The sequence below is a fragment of the Vicugna pacos genome, chromosome 29, assembly GCF_048564905.1.
Source record: "Vicugna pacos chromosome 29, VicPac4, whole genome shotgun sequence".
Classification (NCBI taxonomy): domain Eukaryota; kingdom Metazoa; phylum Chordata; class Mammalia; order Artiodactyla; family Camelidae; genus Vicugna; species Vicugna pacos.
The window spans coordinates 14,104,080-14,122,469 of NC_133015.1; the positions used below are offsets into that span (position 1 = coordinate 14,104,080).

The following is an 18,390-nucleotide window of genomic DNA, read 5'->3' on the forward strand; positions in this document are numbered from 1 at the left end:
ACCAATAAGATAATTTCCAGAGAGATTTCATTTAGTTTGGAACTGCTCTGTTATATTAGATGTGAAAATTTTAGGAAAGATGTAAAATGAGGTGCTCTCTGGTCACTCCATCAAGGCTGACGTTACTGTGTTATTCACCCCCTTGTCACTAGCCACACCTACTCCACCTTGTCCTATGTCACAAGGGGTATTACAGTAAACTATCTTTTTTTTAACATTTTTTATTGATTTATAATCATTTTACAATGTTGTGTCAAATTCCAGTGTTCAGCACAATTTTTCAGTCATTCATGGACATATACACACTCATTGTCACATTTTTTTCTCTGTGATTTATCATAACATTTTGTGTATATTTCCCTGTGCTATACAGTGTAATCTTGTTTATCTATTCTACAGTTTTGAAATCCCAGTCTATCCCTTCCCACCCTCACAGTAAACTATCTTGATATTGGTCAACTGCACTGTGATTTCTATACCACAAATTCCCTGGGGTTAATGAAATATTGAGGGTGGAAACCTTACTTTATTCATTCTTATCACCTCCCAGCATCCAGCACAATGTCCCTGAAACAGTTTAGGTCTTTAATCAGTTATGTCAAGTTGACCTGAACAATCACTGAATCACTTCAGGAATTCTAAGGCAGTCTGAGGCCACTCCTCAGAAAAGCAAATAGGTATCACCAGATTTTGATAAGCATAAATCATTGCTTCTTAATATTTCATCTTATGATGCCAGAGGGCATCAATCCCTTACAAACACTCTAATGTTTATGCATTCTCAAATTTGAGTACTGCTGGAGTTTCAGATTCTCTATGAAATTAGCTCAGAAAGGTTTCACTTAGCAACTCCACAACCACTTCCAGACTCACGTGCTTACAATGGTACCAGTGATAAGTACATTAAAAGCTTTCTCCCAGCAGATCAGAGAGCAGTCTTAATTATGTCACTGTGTCCACAGCACATACTTTTTTTTGGATTACTTTAATAGGTATCAGAAACTACTCATTTGCATAGTAGGAGCAAATAAAACCAGAGTATCCAGGTCACCTGTGCAGACTGATCAAATCATAATAAGTTAATTTATTTCACAGAATCCCAATGGCAGATGTCCCTATATATGGTGATGAAGAGATATCCAAAAGACAACTGCATAAGGATGTTCAAGCTGTCCACCAGCCACCCATCCATGGGGTCATCTGTCTACAAAGCACACTGCTCACAGAAGTCTGATCAGCATTCCAGAGAGTAGTCATTGTGCTTCCTGGAGCACATCAGGAGCTGGTCACATGACTGCTCTGGCCGGAAGCCATGTCTGGGGCCTAGAATTAGCTCTGATATTGGAAAGATCACAGGGAACTTAGCACATGCCTGGATACTGGGCAAAAAGAGGCAAAAGACATCTACTTGTCTTTAAGAATGAACCAGGGAGCCATAGTAAGAAGCCCTATACATTATACATTGACTCTAGAAGACAAATCCATCAGTCCTGGAAAGCTCTCCATTAGAACGACTTAAAGTACCCCGAAACAGATGATAATATTGACCAAAAAGATTCATCACTTCAGTTCTTCTTGGTCTTGGATGCTCCAAAGGAACACTTTTCTGAACTTGATCCCCCAGTTAGACTACTCATTCCCACTATAGCTTGTACGTTCTTCTTTGTAGCACTTGATAGAACTACAGTTTGCAGTGGACTTGACAATTAGAATGTGAACCCTCCTGGGGCAAGGACCAGGTCCACCTTGTTTGCCTTCATACCCTAGGACCCAAATGCCTGCCCAGAGGCAGACTCTCCAAAGAAGTTTGTTGCAGGCACGTATGAACCTTCAATAAACACGTATTGACTACATGCATGAGCTGGGAACCATGCTAAGTGCAGATCAAGCCAGCAAAAGGAATCAGAAGCCAGCAGAGCCAGGCCAGCTGAACCAATTAATAGCAACATCTACAAACTTGATGAGAGAGCTAAAAAACTCCGAGACAAACAAGAGCTACTTCTGGGTGCCCCCGTTGCCTCCTCCCCCTCACAAGCCACAATTACATACCGCAATTACAGTGCTGCCCCTGAGAGTTTTGCCAATTCCGTTGAGGTGACAGAGGTCCAGGTGATATGAAGTGCAGAGAGCAGTTGGAAGGGCACGTGATGCGGCCACACCAAGGCGCTTCAGTGGAGTTGTTTTCAGGTGACTGAGTGATCACCACGTCAATAAAATCCTTTCTTAACTGCCATCAGGTATTGGCTTTTTAGCTGCCCCTCCCAAAGTCTCATTACAGCCTAAAGGCAGAGAGTACACAGTAACTGGGGGAGCCCAATTACCGGGGACCTACTTGTCACTCATGACTATAAAGACATCTTCAGAGAGCCTGAATCTGGTTGGGTAAAAGCTGGCCATCTCCTATAGTAGTCTAATTTGGGGCTGCCTGCATCACCTATGGTGTTATTGAATACAAACGTTCTAGCTCCATCTTAGATCTACAGGATGAGACCCTACTGAGGAGACCCCACAAATCTTTTTCACAATGCTCTGGCTTTTATACACACTCCAATTTGAGCATTGCAGTCTCTGCCGATTTGAGGCAGGACTGGCCTAGAGAAGTTCCTCTGGCAATAAGGGACTGTGATGACAAGCTCATCCCTTGTTTGTTCTACTTTGGGCTACAAAACAGGACTCCGCAAAAGCCTGGAGGGACATGGAGGGGAGCAGGAGGAGGGTGTTTTCACCTGGCAATTAAACAGTGGAAAGAAGGGCAGGCCAAGTGAAGGAAGAAGGTAGGTCACGGTATTCAAATATAGATAGCACTTCATGAATGAGGCTCCTGGAAACTGCCCCGGATTTTTAGGTTTAAATCCTGTACTAATGATTTGCCAGTATAATAGATGATCTTACCTCTCAGAGGGCCGCCAAATTGAAACTTTTAAAATACCCAGCCCTGGTCAGGGCTTGGAGTATTGAGCACTCTCAGATGCCTTTAGTGGGGAGTCAAAATTGGGGCAGCCTTTTTGGAGAGAAATTTGCTAATAATTATCAAATAAAAAGTATACCTTCTTGTTGACTTACTATTTCCACTACTAAGAACCAATCGTGCACATTTGTCTAAATCCACTGAATATACGACACCAAGAGTGAACCCTTAGGTGAACTACAGACTTGGATGATTATGATGTGTCAGTGTAGGCTCATCGTTAGCAAAAAAAAAAGTATCATACTGGCGAGTGATGCTGATAACGAGGAGGCTATTCATGTGTGCGGATATCCAAGCCAATCTCTGTACCTCCCTCTCAATTTTATTGTAAACTTTAAACTGCTCTAAAAATTTGTCTTAAAAAAAAAACCCTATGCTCATTAAGTATTTATTTGTTTGAACTTAAAAAAAAAAAAAAACTTCTCTTTTAAGTTCTACCACCAGAGAAAGGAACACCCGAGAGCATGAATGCTTCTAGAAACGTCGGCACTGTCGCAATTCTGAATAAACTTACCTTGCTTCAGTGTAACACTTAAAAATCAAGAAAGAAAAGGAACCACTATGTTGACAGGTTATAGTAGGAGGAGCCATTTCAATGAAAAATCACTCTCAATATTTTTAGCCAATTTTAATGACTTGAAGCAGTGGAAAAACACTCATAATGATTTTTCTTGTCCTTTTCAGCTGCCTTCCTCTTGGCTCACAAAACTTCCATCACTGTCTTGCAGCAGTGGAAGAATTATTTTCATCCTGCAGAAGACCTGAAGATTTCTTTCTAATAGCTCTGTTCGGTTCTTGAGTAAATAGAAATAATTCCACTACCTCTTTAAAACTTAGTCCCCCATATGTATTCTAAGAGATGCGGAGGGATGTGTGGAAATTATGGCTCAGCTCAGATTCACAGCCTGAGGTTATAAGGCTCCTCGCCAAGTTTTCACCTATATGGAATCACTCACCAGACTCAACCACTCTGCCTCTACCCGAAGGAAAATACTAACATGATTTAACTGCAGTCAAGAATTCCAGTAGGTCCTCGCTAAATGTGGCATAATCTTTTCCATGCGTAGAGAAAAGGAAATCATTTTGCTAATCTATGCCTCACTTCAAACAATCACGTTTCAGAGCTCAGTCCTCCATCAAATCTGAGGCAATTTAATGAACTTTAAATTTACCTGGTAAAAAAAAGATATAATTTGGAGAACTACCACAAATTCATGGATACAAGAGCTTTATAAAAAAAAATGTGTACATGGCTAAAATACATCAGAAACATTCTGATTTTTCCAAGGGTTTTCTTGGAAAGTCATTTTCACACTCTGCTCATCATTTCTCTTTTACTTCATTATTTAAGATAATTTCAATGTCATAATACGAGTGAAGGGGTGTAGAGCTAGTGATGTAGTTAGGGGTGTAGAGAGAAAGGAGATATTCAAGATGCAAACGTTACGAGAGGGAACTTGCTAAAGAAGAGAGTGCAGCAAACAGGGAGAAGTCTGGAAGAGAAAGTGTTTCTTGCCAGACCAGTGAGAGTGTAGACAGTGTGGTTAGACCCGTTTGTAGTTTTTCTGTGATCTCTTGCCAAAGGCAGATAATTTAACAATGGTAAGAATAAAGGAATGATTTACCTTATAGCTGATGTGGCAGGAAAAATACTTTAAGGTAACTTTTTCTTCAGGCAATGGAGTAGTAAAGACAACAGCCCAGGGTTTACATGAAAAGGTAGCATCATTTAAGGTGAAAAACTAGTTCAGAGAAGTTCTGAGGTGCTAAGAACACAAATTGGACATGAAGAAAATCAAGATCAAAAAACCAGGTTAGTGTCAAAATGCATTAACTTAGAAATTCACAGACAAATATTCCAGTTAAAAAGACAGACTTAACTGTTGCTGCTTCTACCAGGACAGCTTAGCAAATTGTGACTTCAAAGCAAGCCCTGCAGTGTTGAGAAGCTGATGCTGTTTCTACCTAAAGGTCAGGGTAGGGGTGAGGCTAGGGGGAACAGGTGGCTATGTTCAGTTGACTGCCTCTTTGGGAGGATGGTGTAAACCACGTTGTAAGCTAAAGAGTAAACCGTTTGAGTAGTTTTAAGGAGGTGTTTAATGCTCAGGGTTCTTAGATGGGTTGTTTTACCAGTAGAAATGGGTTTAAATATAAATGGCTCTAACAATGGGAAATGCTTCAGAACAGGTTGTGGATGTACAAAACTGAAGGGTTCTCTGTGAGAGCTCCCAACCCCATAGAATCATGTTCCTCAGTGGGGAGAGACAGAAGACAAATAGAAAAATCCTGGGCGAGATTCAGGAGTTGATACTAGTCGATAAAGTGTTTCTCTAACTGGGATATTTATACACTGTATGATAAGAAGAGCGCAGAGCTGCCGACGCCTCTCCAAGGGTCAACTCATTCTCTCCTTGTCCAGCAGAACCCAATTTTTTCCACGGTTGCAAGTGCTCAGTTACAAAGAACTAAATAAACGACTGTGTTTTCCAGCCTCCTTTATAGCAAGGGGTGGTCACAAGCTACAGACAGTGATGTACAAGCAGAGGGACCGGACAGGGCTTTGAAAACTCTTTAAAGGCTACTGATGCAAGTGAGACATGTTTCTTTTGTCCTTTCCCCTTTCCCTTCTTCTCCCTGATATGTGCACAAGTTGGCTTGGGCTCAGATGTCATCTTGGGAGCGTGAGGACAAGAGACACATTCCTCGAGGATGGCAAAGGCAAAGCCCAAATCCTTGATGCATCATGAAGCCACCATGCCAGTCCCAAACTACCTATCTCCATTCTGCCTTTGCATGAGATAAAAATGACCCCTGATTCATTCCAGCCATTGGGGTTTTTGAGGGGGAGAGGGAGGGGTGCGGGGTTCCTAGTACAGCAAGGTGACTTCTCACTTGTACAGAGTATAAGGTGCATATTTCACATTTTCTGTCCCATTCTCCTCCTCTTTAGTCTACCAAGTTCAAATATTTAAAATGTAAACTTCCCTGGCAGAACATACAAAGTATCTAGTAGTAAATGCTATCTGATCCCTTTTCTCCTACAGTTAACCACTTACCCAATGGAAGGAATGAGAATGTTAATTTTAAGAGTGCTGTGAGGGTCACTCCCCAGTAAGACCAGGTTGAGGTGAGGTGCCATGCTGGGGGCATGCATGTTAGCTGACCACCACTCACATTTCTACTAATTTTTATAATTATTGCTCAAAAATTCACCTGCTGTTTTAAGAAAATCAACTAATTAAGATTTTAAGTCTTTTGAATAGTTCTACCTCGATTATAATCACATCCAGAGAAAAAATTAAAATTGTATTCAAAAATAGCTGTGGAGACCCCAAACTGAAGAGTTTACTGTGAGAACTGCCAACCCTACAGAGCCATGATCCGCAGCGGGTAAGACAGAAGACAAATGGACACAATTCTTGTTGGGATTTTAGGCATATTTTAAAGCTTTGAGAATTTCCATGAAGACTTATATGAGATAAAAGAAATTAAGAGGAAAAAAGAAGTCTTTATAAAGTGATTTGATAATTTTTTTTAACTCCTCAAGTTTCCATTTTGAAGGTCACGTACCCGTAGAAATACGGGAAAAAAAATGAAAGCAGCTCCAATGCATGGTTCTGGGATCTCATAGGATTCCTCAGTTCCAAACGTAAATAACAAACTGCTCTCCTCTGATTGACTCTGCTCTACCACCATTACAATAGACCCTGACAGACAAGTTCAGGAAGACCTTCCAGTTCAAGGAAGACCGAGATGCAGAGGGAAGATGTGATGGGGCGGGAGAGAGGCTGCTTCCTGCCTTGGTCCCCCTCTTCCCACCCCAGCCACTTTTAAAAGCCCTTTATTCATCTTGACACAAAAAGCCAGTTCAGCTCTCTCATGGTGATGATGATGGTGAGGTGCAATGGCACGCTGTCTGTCAAACATGGATTGTGCTCAGTGTTTTATGAGAATAAAAGATTTAGCCCCACAACCACAAGGTGACACATTCCTCCCCACTCTGAGACTCAGAGATCCGGTGGAAAGTCAGGTGGAAGGTGGTTATAGCACAACATGGATATTTTTAAAGCAGTAAGTCAGCCCCCAGCACTCAAGATCCACATGGCTTCACCTACAGCCCCTTAGTGCCCCCACTATGTCTCCCATGGATGAGATTTCCATTTCAGAGTATGAAAAAAAAGAAGAAAGGAAGAGAAGCAACACTGTGCCAGCTTTTATTCTCAAAATGGAGAGTAGTGGCATATGCAGCTTAGATGAAAAGTGACTTTGGAAGCAAATTCTGGCGTGACAGACCCAGGATCAATTGAGAGTAGAGGTGGTAGGGACACTGTTATTGAACAATGACCCAGGTTCTCAGAAAGCAGTTGCAAGGTCCCTTAAAGAATGGCTTCCAGGATGCTGAAAACACAAACACAAACCTAGCCCCCTGAAAGAAAATGTTCTGTATTTTCCAGAAAAGCCTCCTGGTTGGGGGGCTGAGGCATGTGGAGTTTGTATTCTAAAGACACGCTTTCTGTATCCGGAAGGAACTCTAATTTAAAAAAATACATGCACCTCAGAGTTCACGGCAGCACTATTCACAATAGCCAAGACATGGAAACAACCGAAGTGTTCATCAACAGATGATTGGAAAGAAGATATGGTATATATACAATGGAATACTACTCAGCCATAAAAAAGAATGGAATACTGTCATTTGCATCAACATGGATGGATGTAGAGATTATCATACTAAGTGAAGCAAGCCAGAGAGAAAGAAAAATACCATATGATATCGCTTACACATGGAATCTGAAAAAATGAGACAAATAAACTTATTTACGAAACAGAAATAGATTCACAGACACAGAAAACAAATTTATGGTTACCAAAGGGGGAAGGAGATCTAGAGGGATAAATTTGGAGTTCAGAATTTGCAGATACTAACTATTATATATAAAATAGATAAACAACAAGATCCTACTGTATAGCACAGGTAACTATATTCAATACCTTGTAATAGCCTATAATGAGACAGAATATAAAAAGAAATATATACATATACACACATGTATAACTGAATCACTATGCTGTACACCAGAAATTAACATAACATTGTAAATGGAATATACTTCAATTAAAAAAAAAATAAAGATATGGTTTTACTTTAGACTTTGTTAGTCTGATAAAAAGAGTGAAGTTCTCTAAAGATGAGTCCATGAACAGTTTTTTTAATATTAAGATACAGTATCTTACTGTAAGTGTCATATTATAACTTACATCTATAAGAGAAACAGTCATTTCCTATGTCAGATATAAATATGACTGCTACTGTTATTACTGTACAACTTGGAGGCAGCAGGAGAGTTTTGAGGGGCCTAACATGGTGCATCCACTGGGCAGGAGCGAGTCATTCCTGCTTTAGAGACAGAAGAACTTATAACACTGTGGTGCAAGGGGAGCTCCACTTCTGGAGCTGAGGTGAGGCTACAGAGACCCACTTCTGAGGCAGAGCAGCCTCAGGAAAGCAACCAAGGTGGGAAAGAGAGAGGGGGAGACCCTCAGACTCTGGCGGGGAAAGACTAGTCTTGAGAGACCAGCGACCCTGCTGTGGGGATTCAGATCAAAAAGTGGTGGTGGTGGCGGTGTCGTCACCACCCGGCTCATGTTGCCGGCAGGCTGCTGTGAGCGTTAGGGAAGCAAGTGTTGGTTACACAAATATATTATTTGAATCCTTTCCTGATTTCTGTACCAGAGGACTTTTTTTTTCACATGATTTTTTTTTTTTTGTCTTTATGGTCAGGTTTTCCATCAGGTCCCATCCCAGTAACCACAAATGAGACTTACAGTTTGGGGTTTGGAGTTGCTCGTGTGGGCAGAAGCCAGCACTTGTACAAGCAAAAGTGTATGTAAGGAACAAGTTCTCGTCCAGTTAACGGTGGAAAAACCCAGCCTACGCCAGCGACATCCACACGGCGGTCGACACGCTGGCACTGAAACGGCCGCACCCTGTGGCCTGGGACCGCAGGCCGAGAGCAGGTGCTGTTCTCTTCAAAAGTCTGCTAGCGTGATCATCTCTAAGGCTCACAGGCACGGAAAACCAGCTGATGGTTACTAAAGGGGGAAGAGGGAAGAGGGATACATTAGGAGTTTGGGATTAACAGATAAAAACTACTGTATATAAAATAGATAAACAACAAGGTCTTACCATATAGTATAGGGAACTATATTAAATAGCTTGTAATAACCTTGAAAAAGAATATATACATATGTATAACTGAATCACTATGCTGTACACCAGAAATTAACACAACATTGTAAATCAACTATACTTCAATTAAAAAAAAAAACCTGCTAGTGTGTTCTATAACCAGAACTGGGCATCTTACTAATTATTTCAGGCACAAAGGTATTTCCCAGATGACATGCACCTGGGACATGACTCCAAACTGGGTTACAGCCTCAGGGGACTGCACTGCTCCCACTACCAGCAGACTGCTAGTCATTCCAAACATGAGAATGAGCTGTAAGCAGAAAAAGAATTCTCAAACTGCCCCCAATAACCCTGTCCAAGCAAACCCCATAGCTGTCTGCTGGTCTGATGTTCTCCTTCATTTCTAAGCTAATTTACCTGTTTCTCAGTTACCATCTGGAATATTTGTAACATCTGTAGACAATCTGAAGAACACTTGTGATTCATGAAACTCAATTTCAAAAATCAATTTTAAAAAGACACTCCCTACAGTTTTTCTTGCTCCCTGGGACTCCAGGAGTGTTCTCACAAAATCCTTGATTTGTTTCCAGAGCTTATCTCATGATTCTCGTTGTCTCTGGGAAGGCGTGTCATTCTAACAAGATCTCAGTGAACCATTAGATCAGCCAGTTCGGTGTAATTGCCAAGCCAGGAAACAGCCCTTAGCAAATTTCAGCCTCTGTCTGCATCCTGTGAAATGCATACTTTAAAGGTAGAGATAAATAGATATTTCTCTACTTAAAGAAGATTTTAGATATTGTCAAAGGAAGCATTTTTCTCCGCATGTGAACATTCTTCTAGAAGGACCCAGGCTCACCACAAGTGTATCCTTAGAAGGATGCATTCACTGTAATTATATGTGGCTTATAAGACACATTAGGCAACTGTGTGTGTGAGTAGACAGAGCGGTTCTCAGCTGGGTGACTCACAGCACTGCATGGGGAAGATTACAATGTTCCAAATAGGTAATAAGCACTTTGCAGAGAACAGAATAAAAGAACAAAATTCTGTTTTCATATTAGTTGGATGAATCTTAGATCTGTGAGAGAAATGAGGGCTTTTGGAAAACACTCGCACCACTATTGTTCCTGTTCAACCTGCTTATACTAATGCGCCCTGTACCTGTTCTGAAAGATGAGCTTTCTCAAAGGCTTTTCATTTACTCCGTCATCATTAGAAATGACTCATTATGCTCCGTAATTTCAGAATTCCCAAGCAGGACGATGAAGAATATGAAACGCCTTTAGGCCTCTTCATTAACAAAGCATTTACACAGATGCATGCATATATACATGCCGTACACATGTACTCATGCGTGCACACACATATCTACATATGTGTATGAAATACATACATACACCCATACGTATATGTGTATATAAGTATACATGTGTGTGTATGTGTGTTTTATATGTATATGTATATAAACAGACATATATATCATTTTCCACTCTGAGAAAAAATCTTCTGTCACAGGATGATCCTCTTTCACATTAAAAACTGTCAGGGTGATAATCATAGCAATGGCAAACGTTCTCTCATGTACATCCACTTTTAAGTTACAGAGTCATTTATGATTGTTAAGAAAATGGTTCTGCTTCAAAAATTCTCTGCCATTTTTGCGGTACTGTTGAATATTTTTCATAGGCACATTCTTGTCCTTATCCCAGAGCCTATACATCTGTCATCTTTTGAAGCAGCAGTTCTTAATGGGGGAGGCGTGGAGATTCTGCCCCCAGGGAACATTTGACAATGCGTGGAGACAATTTCAGTTGTCACAACTGGGGACTTGGCAGGCAGGACTACTGGCATCTTGTGCGTGGAGTCCAGAGATGCCGTTAAACACCCTACAATGGGTGGAACAGTCCCCGACAATAAAGAATTACCAGGCCCCAAATGTCACTGGGACTGAGGCTGAAAAATTCTGTTCACACTAAAAACCTCATCTTACTCAACATTACCACTGTCCTTCCGTCTTTCAGAACTGAGCCAACACTAATCACCAGGAAGATCCCCCTCAATATTCAACCAGAAGTGTATCAGTATGCTGATAAGTATTCGCCCTTCAACGCCAGAATCATCCGCAGCTTAACTCCAGAAACACGCCTGTCTTCCGTAAGATGCAAAATCGTTTCAATCTAGTTAATGGATCTATTGGGAAGTGGTATACAATGAAAGTATAGACAATAAAAGAGTATGTGTATTAGTTTCCTAGGGTTGCCACAACAACTCACCACGAGTTAGCTAGGAGGCTTAAAACAACAGAAATTTATTCTCTTACAGTTCTGGAGGCCAGAAGTCTGAAATCGGTGTTAGCAGGGCCCTGATCCCTCTGAAGGCATCAGGGAGAATCCTTCTCGCCTCTTCCAGCTTCTGGTGGGTCCAGGCATCCCTTCCTTGGCTTGTGGCTGCATCACTGAAATCTCTGCCTCTGTCTCCACCAGCCTTCTGCTCTTCTGTGGCTTCTCCTCTTCTGCCCGTTATAAGTCACTTGTCATTGGATTCAAGGGCCACCTGGGAAATTCAAGATGATCGCAAGATCCTTCATGAATTACAGCAAATACCATGGTCCTAACTAAGTAAGGTCATATTCACAGGTTCCAGGTGATAGAGCTTTAGAGGGGCCACCATTTAATGTCTCTGTGTGTGTGTGTGTGTGTGTGTGTGTGTGTGTGTGTATTTAAAATCACTGTGACAAGGCCAGGCTCAAAACAAGCGAAACATTTTCTCAAAGTATAAAGTAAGGTTTAACATACATTTACCTGGATTAGTAACCCCACCACAGCTTCTGTCTATTGAATTAAAAAATGTATCATTTCTTGCAAATGAAAACTACAATGAGGTATCACCTCACACTGGTCAGAATGACTATCATTTAAAAGCCCACAAAGGATAAATGCTGGAGAGGCTGTGGAGAAAAGGGAACCCTCCTACACTGTTGCTAGGAATGTAATTTAGTGCAACCATTGTGGAAAACAGTAAGGAGACTCCTTAAAAACTAAAACCAGACTTACCATATGATCAAGCCATCCCACTCCTGGGCATATATCTGGAGGGAACTCTAATTCGAAAAGATACATGCACCACAATGTTCATAGCAGCACTATTTACAATAGCCAAGACATGGAGGCAACCTAAATGTCCATCAACAGATGACTGGATACAGAAGTTGTGGTATATATACATGATAGAATACTACTCAGTCACAAAAAAGAATGAAATAATGTCATTTACAGCAACATGGATGGACCTGGAGATGGTCATCCTCAGTGAGGTAAATCTGACAGAGAAAGGCAAGTATCATATGATATCACTTAAATATGAAATCTAAAAAAATGAAACAAATTAAGTTTTTTACAAAACAGAAACAGATTCATAGACATAGAAAACAAATTTATGGTTACCAAAGGGGAAAGGAGAATACACTAGGAGCTTGCAGTTAGCAGATAAAAACTACTATATATAAAAAAGACAAACAACAAAGTCCTACTATATAGCACAGGGAACTATATGCAGTATTTTGTAATAACCCATAATGAAAAAGAATGTGTATATATATGTGCATAACTGAATCACTGTGCTGTACACCAGAAACTAACACAACATTGTAAATCAGATAGACTTCAGTTTTTCAAAAAAGAAAAAAAAAATCTATGATTTCTATCTACGAACTATTTAAAGCAAAGACCAGGTACCAGAAAACTTGGTGACTAGAGAGAATGCCAGAGAGAAACTAGCATGTGTACTCACAGGAAAACAGCACATATTATTTAAGACAGGTGAGGTTCAGTCTCACTTATATGGTACATGCCTCCATAATTCTCCCAGACAGCTCTCAAGTGTCCCACTGTTTCATCAGATGAAGGCAGAAAAGATCATGGAACTTGAACAAACTTCTAAGAGGGAGAAAGACCTTGAAAGATATGTTGTTAAACTGTCTTCATTTTAGAAATTAGGAAACTAAGATCCCAAAAGCTTTCATCTTTTGTTACTTGCCCAAGATCTCTCAGACAGGCAAGGCCCAAGGCAAGATTATAAGTTTCAACTGTCATTCTAGGCCAAGGTTCTTCCTCTACATTATGGTTCACCTACTTTCCTTCTGCTACTAAGTACACCCATTTTCCTGATCTTTTAGCTGAAATAGAGAGGAGATCACCACCCATAGGACACATTCTTTTCTTACTTGGGTGACTATGATAAGAGACCATAGGCTTTGTATCTTAACAGAGATCTATGTTCTCACAGTTCTGGAAGTTGGAAGTCTGTCCATAGCTCAGCCCCTATCACTTTACATCAATAGAGTATTGTTTTTCAAAAAAAAATTATATCATTTAATCCCCATAACTTTGTGATTTGTTCCATTTAACAAATTAGGTAACTGTGGCTCAGAGAAGTCAGTTGGCTGATCCAAGGTCACACAGCAGGTAAGATGCAAGCTGGAACTCAACACGTGACTTTTATTGGGATTCTAGAGCTCTTTCCCAGTGTCCAGGATGACCTTTTGTATTGGTCACCTTTTAGTAGCTGTTCTTATAAAGCATCCACGGACATTGTGAAAATACATGGTTTCTAACAAGGTCCTTAGCGAGAAATTCGAAGGTCTAATGTGGTAATTCTTACACCTGACCATCCAACATATTAGTGACTTAAATCCCATAGAATGGAAACAGTTTAATGTGTCATCTGTTCTCACGTACACCAGGAGTAGGACTTGAGAGGAGATTCAGCTGTTCTCACAGTAAGCCATCAAGTCCTACCAAAAAAGAATCATAAAGGAATAAATGATTATTCACGGTGATAAGAGCACATGTATTTTGAACAAGAAAACGTTATGTTAAAGAATGTGAGAGAAAAATGATGTAGATTTATTCTGAGAGCTTTTCAATAAAACCTCTAGGATGGAACACTAGAAATGTTTCATTCCATAATGTTCTGTCAAGGTTTTTAATATAAAAAACAAAACTATTGTCTGTTGATAATGATATAAATTTCAAGAAGATTCTGAGTATAAACTTAAAAACTTAACACGTAAAATACATTCTCTGTTACATAAAGTTAAGAAAAAAACTTTACTACTTATGTTTACTAATAAAAATTATTAATTTTTATAGGTGTGGCGACACTAGTGTTGTTATAGAAAAATTCTTTTAGAGATGCACATAGAAGAGAATATTAGAAATGGATTGGTATAGGTCTGTGATTGACTTTCAAATACTTTGAAAAATGAAGCAAATATGTATTAAATCTCAGTGATAGGTATATGGCAGTTCATCACACTATTCTCTGTACTCTTATCTCCAAAGATTTTATGTCTTAAGATATGTCTAAAAATTCATAATTAAAAATAATAGGGTACTGCATATAGTTCACTGTGCTATACAGTAGGACCTTGTTGTTTATCTATTTTATATATAGTAGTGTATATCTGCTAATCCCAAACTCCTAATTTATCCCTCCTCCATCCCCTTTCCTTTTTGGTAACAGTAAGTTTATTTTCAATGTTTGTGAGTCTGTTTCTCTTTTGTAATTAAGTTCATTTGTCACAGGGAACTGTATTAAGTATCTTGTAATAACCTATAATGAAAAAGAATATGACAAAGAATGTATATACATGTATGTATAACTGAATCACTAGGCTGTACACCAGAAACTAACACAACATTATAAATCAACTATACTTCAATTTTTAAAAATTTCAAGAAATAATAGGATATGTTATGAAGTTATTAAAATCTTGGAAGCAAAATATTAATACATTATTTACATTATTTAACATACAATGACCACAGAGTAATGCATGCATGGCCCATGTAAGTAGAACACAAGGGAAGAGATACACATGTACCTGTTTAGAGAAACACATCCCATCCCTCTAATTTCTGCTGCTGGAAGTACACATTGATCAGCATCTTTGGAGCAACCATAACTCTCCTTATTATTAGAATTGAAAAAGAAATGAAGAATTCCATTTTGGGTAAGATGGGCCAGTCTGGTTTTTCTTTTTGACATACAAAAGCTGTACATAATTAATGTATACAGCTTGATGATTTTGGAGATATGTAGACACCCAGGAAACAAACACCACCTCCAAACTTCCCTCTCACCCTATTATTTACACATATTTTTGACATAAGAACACAACTTAAGATTTGTCCTCTAAGCAAACTTTTAAGCATACAATCCAGTGCTCCAGTAATCCAGTTAACATGAGACTCTACGGTACAGCAGACAGTTGGGTTTTGACCGCTAGCATTATTCATCTCGTGATCCACGGTAAATGTGAAGAGGCATTTTCAGGAGAATTAAGTCCCCATGCAACTAACAGTAAAAGTAGAATTTGTGTGGAAAGCACACAAGAGCTCACACACATTCTCTTTAAGCTTCAATTTGAAAGAATTTCTGAAAGGTTAGAAGCCTTCCCCCCTGAGGGTATTCAAAAAGCCCAGAAGTACTTTTTTGTCACTTGCTCTGAATTTTTTTTCCCCAAGATGAAGTACAGGAAGCTGATTCAGAGGAGCTAGTAAATTTAGTCATTTTAAGGGCCCCATGCCTCCCCCTAGACTCCCCCCACCCCATGCACAATTCCTAATTCCTACCCAGATAGAGGACAAAGATGACCTTGGGTTTAAGTGGAGCCTTTAGCCTACCTTCAGGGCTTTTATTCAAATAAAGCCTCCCATTTTACCTCTCCTGTGAATCGTGTGGGTGTGTTCAAGCAGAAGATACACATGCCAGGAAAACAAATCTGGTCATACACTTGGATTCTCCTCACTCCGGTCTCTTTCGAGAGGACCACCTGGTCTCCGGAAGCTGTTAGTCACCATCAGCTCCCAGTTTGAGGATATCATAAAAAATTCATGATTTTATTTGACAAATAACTCTGCAATTGACCTCACAAGATTCGAGATTTTAGAAACCTGTTGGGTTAGAAAAGATGCTAAACCAAGTGACAGGAAAGAAGACTAAACCTCACCTTATTAAAGGAAGACAAATGAGGTGCGCGTGTGTGCAAAAGCCCAGCTGTGAGCTCCCTCGCCATCCTCCCCGTGAGTTGAGAGGAGGAAATGTTCCATCTCCAATACCGAGGGCCTGAGACAAAGAAGCAGTGTGGTCAGTGGACTGCCTCACAATTCTAGGAAAAGCTGAAATTGTATATTCAATATTTTGCTATTAACAAAGAAACAATTGTTTCTAACAAAAAATCACCCCTAATCCTGCCCTGGGAAATGGTGTGCACTATCAGCACATTGGTCTATAGACACCCAGATGCTCAGAGAGGTCTGCCCCATCAAATCTAACTAAAAAATGACCCAGTCCATCACCATCAACCCCACTGTGGAAACTTTGGGTGCCAAAAGTCGGAAAACCCAAATCAGACTGGTTTACGCAGGAAGCGACATTAATCCAAAGGCTCAGATGATGTCCCTGTCTCTCGAATCTGCAGTCCTCCACAATGGCTTCATTTACAGGGGTCTTGTGATGAAAACATGTCCACAAGCAGCACCAACAGGCTATATCCTCCCAGATTTAAATCCCTGAGGAAATAAGCCTTCCTTCCTACCAAAGGCTTTTGTAAAAGACCAGGGACTGGTTCCAGTGGGGTTGCATGGTCATCCCTGAACTACTCTGACCAGGGAACACAAGGGCCTCAGGAAGGCTGAAGGCCTGGGGAAGGGAGAAGTGCGGGGGAAGGCCTTCTGCATCTCTAAGAGCAAGTCAGCAAGCAGTGTTGCTTATGCTCCGGTGCCACAGAGCTAGGCATAGAAGAATTCTTTAAACTTTTACCCGCAGCCCCTTAAATATTCCAGGCTACACTCAGAATCCTCATCCCATCTTCCTTACTAACGGCCAAGCTTTGTTACTGAGGAGCATCTTGCCTGGTTCCTTCTTCCCTCGGGACAGTGGTTCTCCCGGGTGGCTTCTCAGCCCTTTGGGATATAGTCACCTGGCATCTCTATCCCAACTGACTTTCAGGTTAGAATCTAAACTCTTTCTCCCTAGCGTTGTCCATGTGGTGTCAATTTGGGAGGCCTTTTGAAAGACAGCGTTTGGTTGGCATTCTGATCATGTTTTACAGGTGTAGTGGGTGACAAGAAACTAAAGTGAGATAAATTTGCTTCCACTTGGAATAGCTATACTTACATAAGACAGCACAGAGATGATGGACCACATGGTACTGGGCCTACTCTGTCATCTTGCTGCCTCCTTTGGGTGCCAACTCCATCCTCAGCAAGTACAGTAAGTTATAAGTGGACCAGTTTCTAGAGCAACAGCTGAAGGCCTGCACGTCATCATGGCCACGTGGCAGGGCCACCTCTGTCTCTGTGGAGGTAAAGGCTGAGTCCTCACAAAAGGCACGTATGTAGGAAGACTGCAGAGTCAGCTTGCTTGGGTTTGAATCCACAACTCTGCAGCTTACTAGCTGGGTAACCGTGAACACGCCCTTGAATGAGACAACCTTTCCCTCTCTGTGCCTGATTTTCTTTGTATATAAAAAGAGGATATTTTAAATCTGCCAGCCTTATGGGATGATTAATGGGATTAAATAAGGTAATACCCCTGAGGGACTTATCACAAAGCCTGGTGCATAAGCTGTCAATAAACGTCCCCTGCCACGGTGAGTGTCACAACCCCCACCACCACCAAAAGTGAGTGTGATTGAGGAACATAGATTTTAGGGGCAGACTTCTTAAGTTCAATTCAATCCTGTCTCTTACTGTGGAATCTTGACCAGTTACCTAAGCTTCCCAAGACTTGATTTGCTTATCCAGAGACTAGGAACTACAATGGTACTGGCCTAACAGAGGCGGAAGTCAAGTTCAAGTTCAACAAGCATATCACTAGGCTCTCACATGTCGTCTATCCTTTTATTTACGTGGCATGACACTGGAAGTGTTGTGATAAGACCCTCCCTCCTCAGTATCAAAGGGAAAAAAATGTTCCACAATTGCCACTTCTGTTCCAGGCACCCGGAATTCGGGAGTTTGGAAAATGTTCCTTTTGTTTAAAGGCAATGTTCACTGTTAAAGGTAACTGCCCTGAGGTGGCCGGGAGGAGGGGTAACCCAGCATCAGCTCCAAGGTGACACTTAATGGGGATGAGGGTAAGGGTACCACACAGGAGAGCCCTGGAGTGATGTGAACAACACATGGGGAGCCTGGCTGTGGAAGAAAGGCCTCGGATGTGGTGG

General features: G+C 40.7%; 1 long non-coding RNA gene across 1 annotated transcript; it reads right to left on the reverse strand.

Moving 5' to 3' along the window:
• Positions 1-8,765: 8,765 nt before the first annotated feature.
• On the reverse strand, positions 8,766-12,614 carry LOC116286012 (uncharacterized). Its single transcript, XR_012065353.1, has 3 exons — positions 12,215-12,614; positions 11,482-11,714; positions 8,766-9,061 (listed from the first exon to the last, which is right to left on the reverse strand). It is a non-coding gene; the product is annotated as an uncharacterized lncRNA (long non-coding RNA).
• Positions 12,615-18,390: the final 5,776 nt, after the last annotated feature.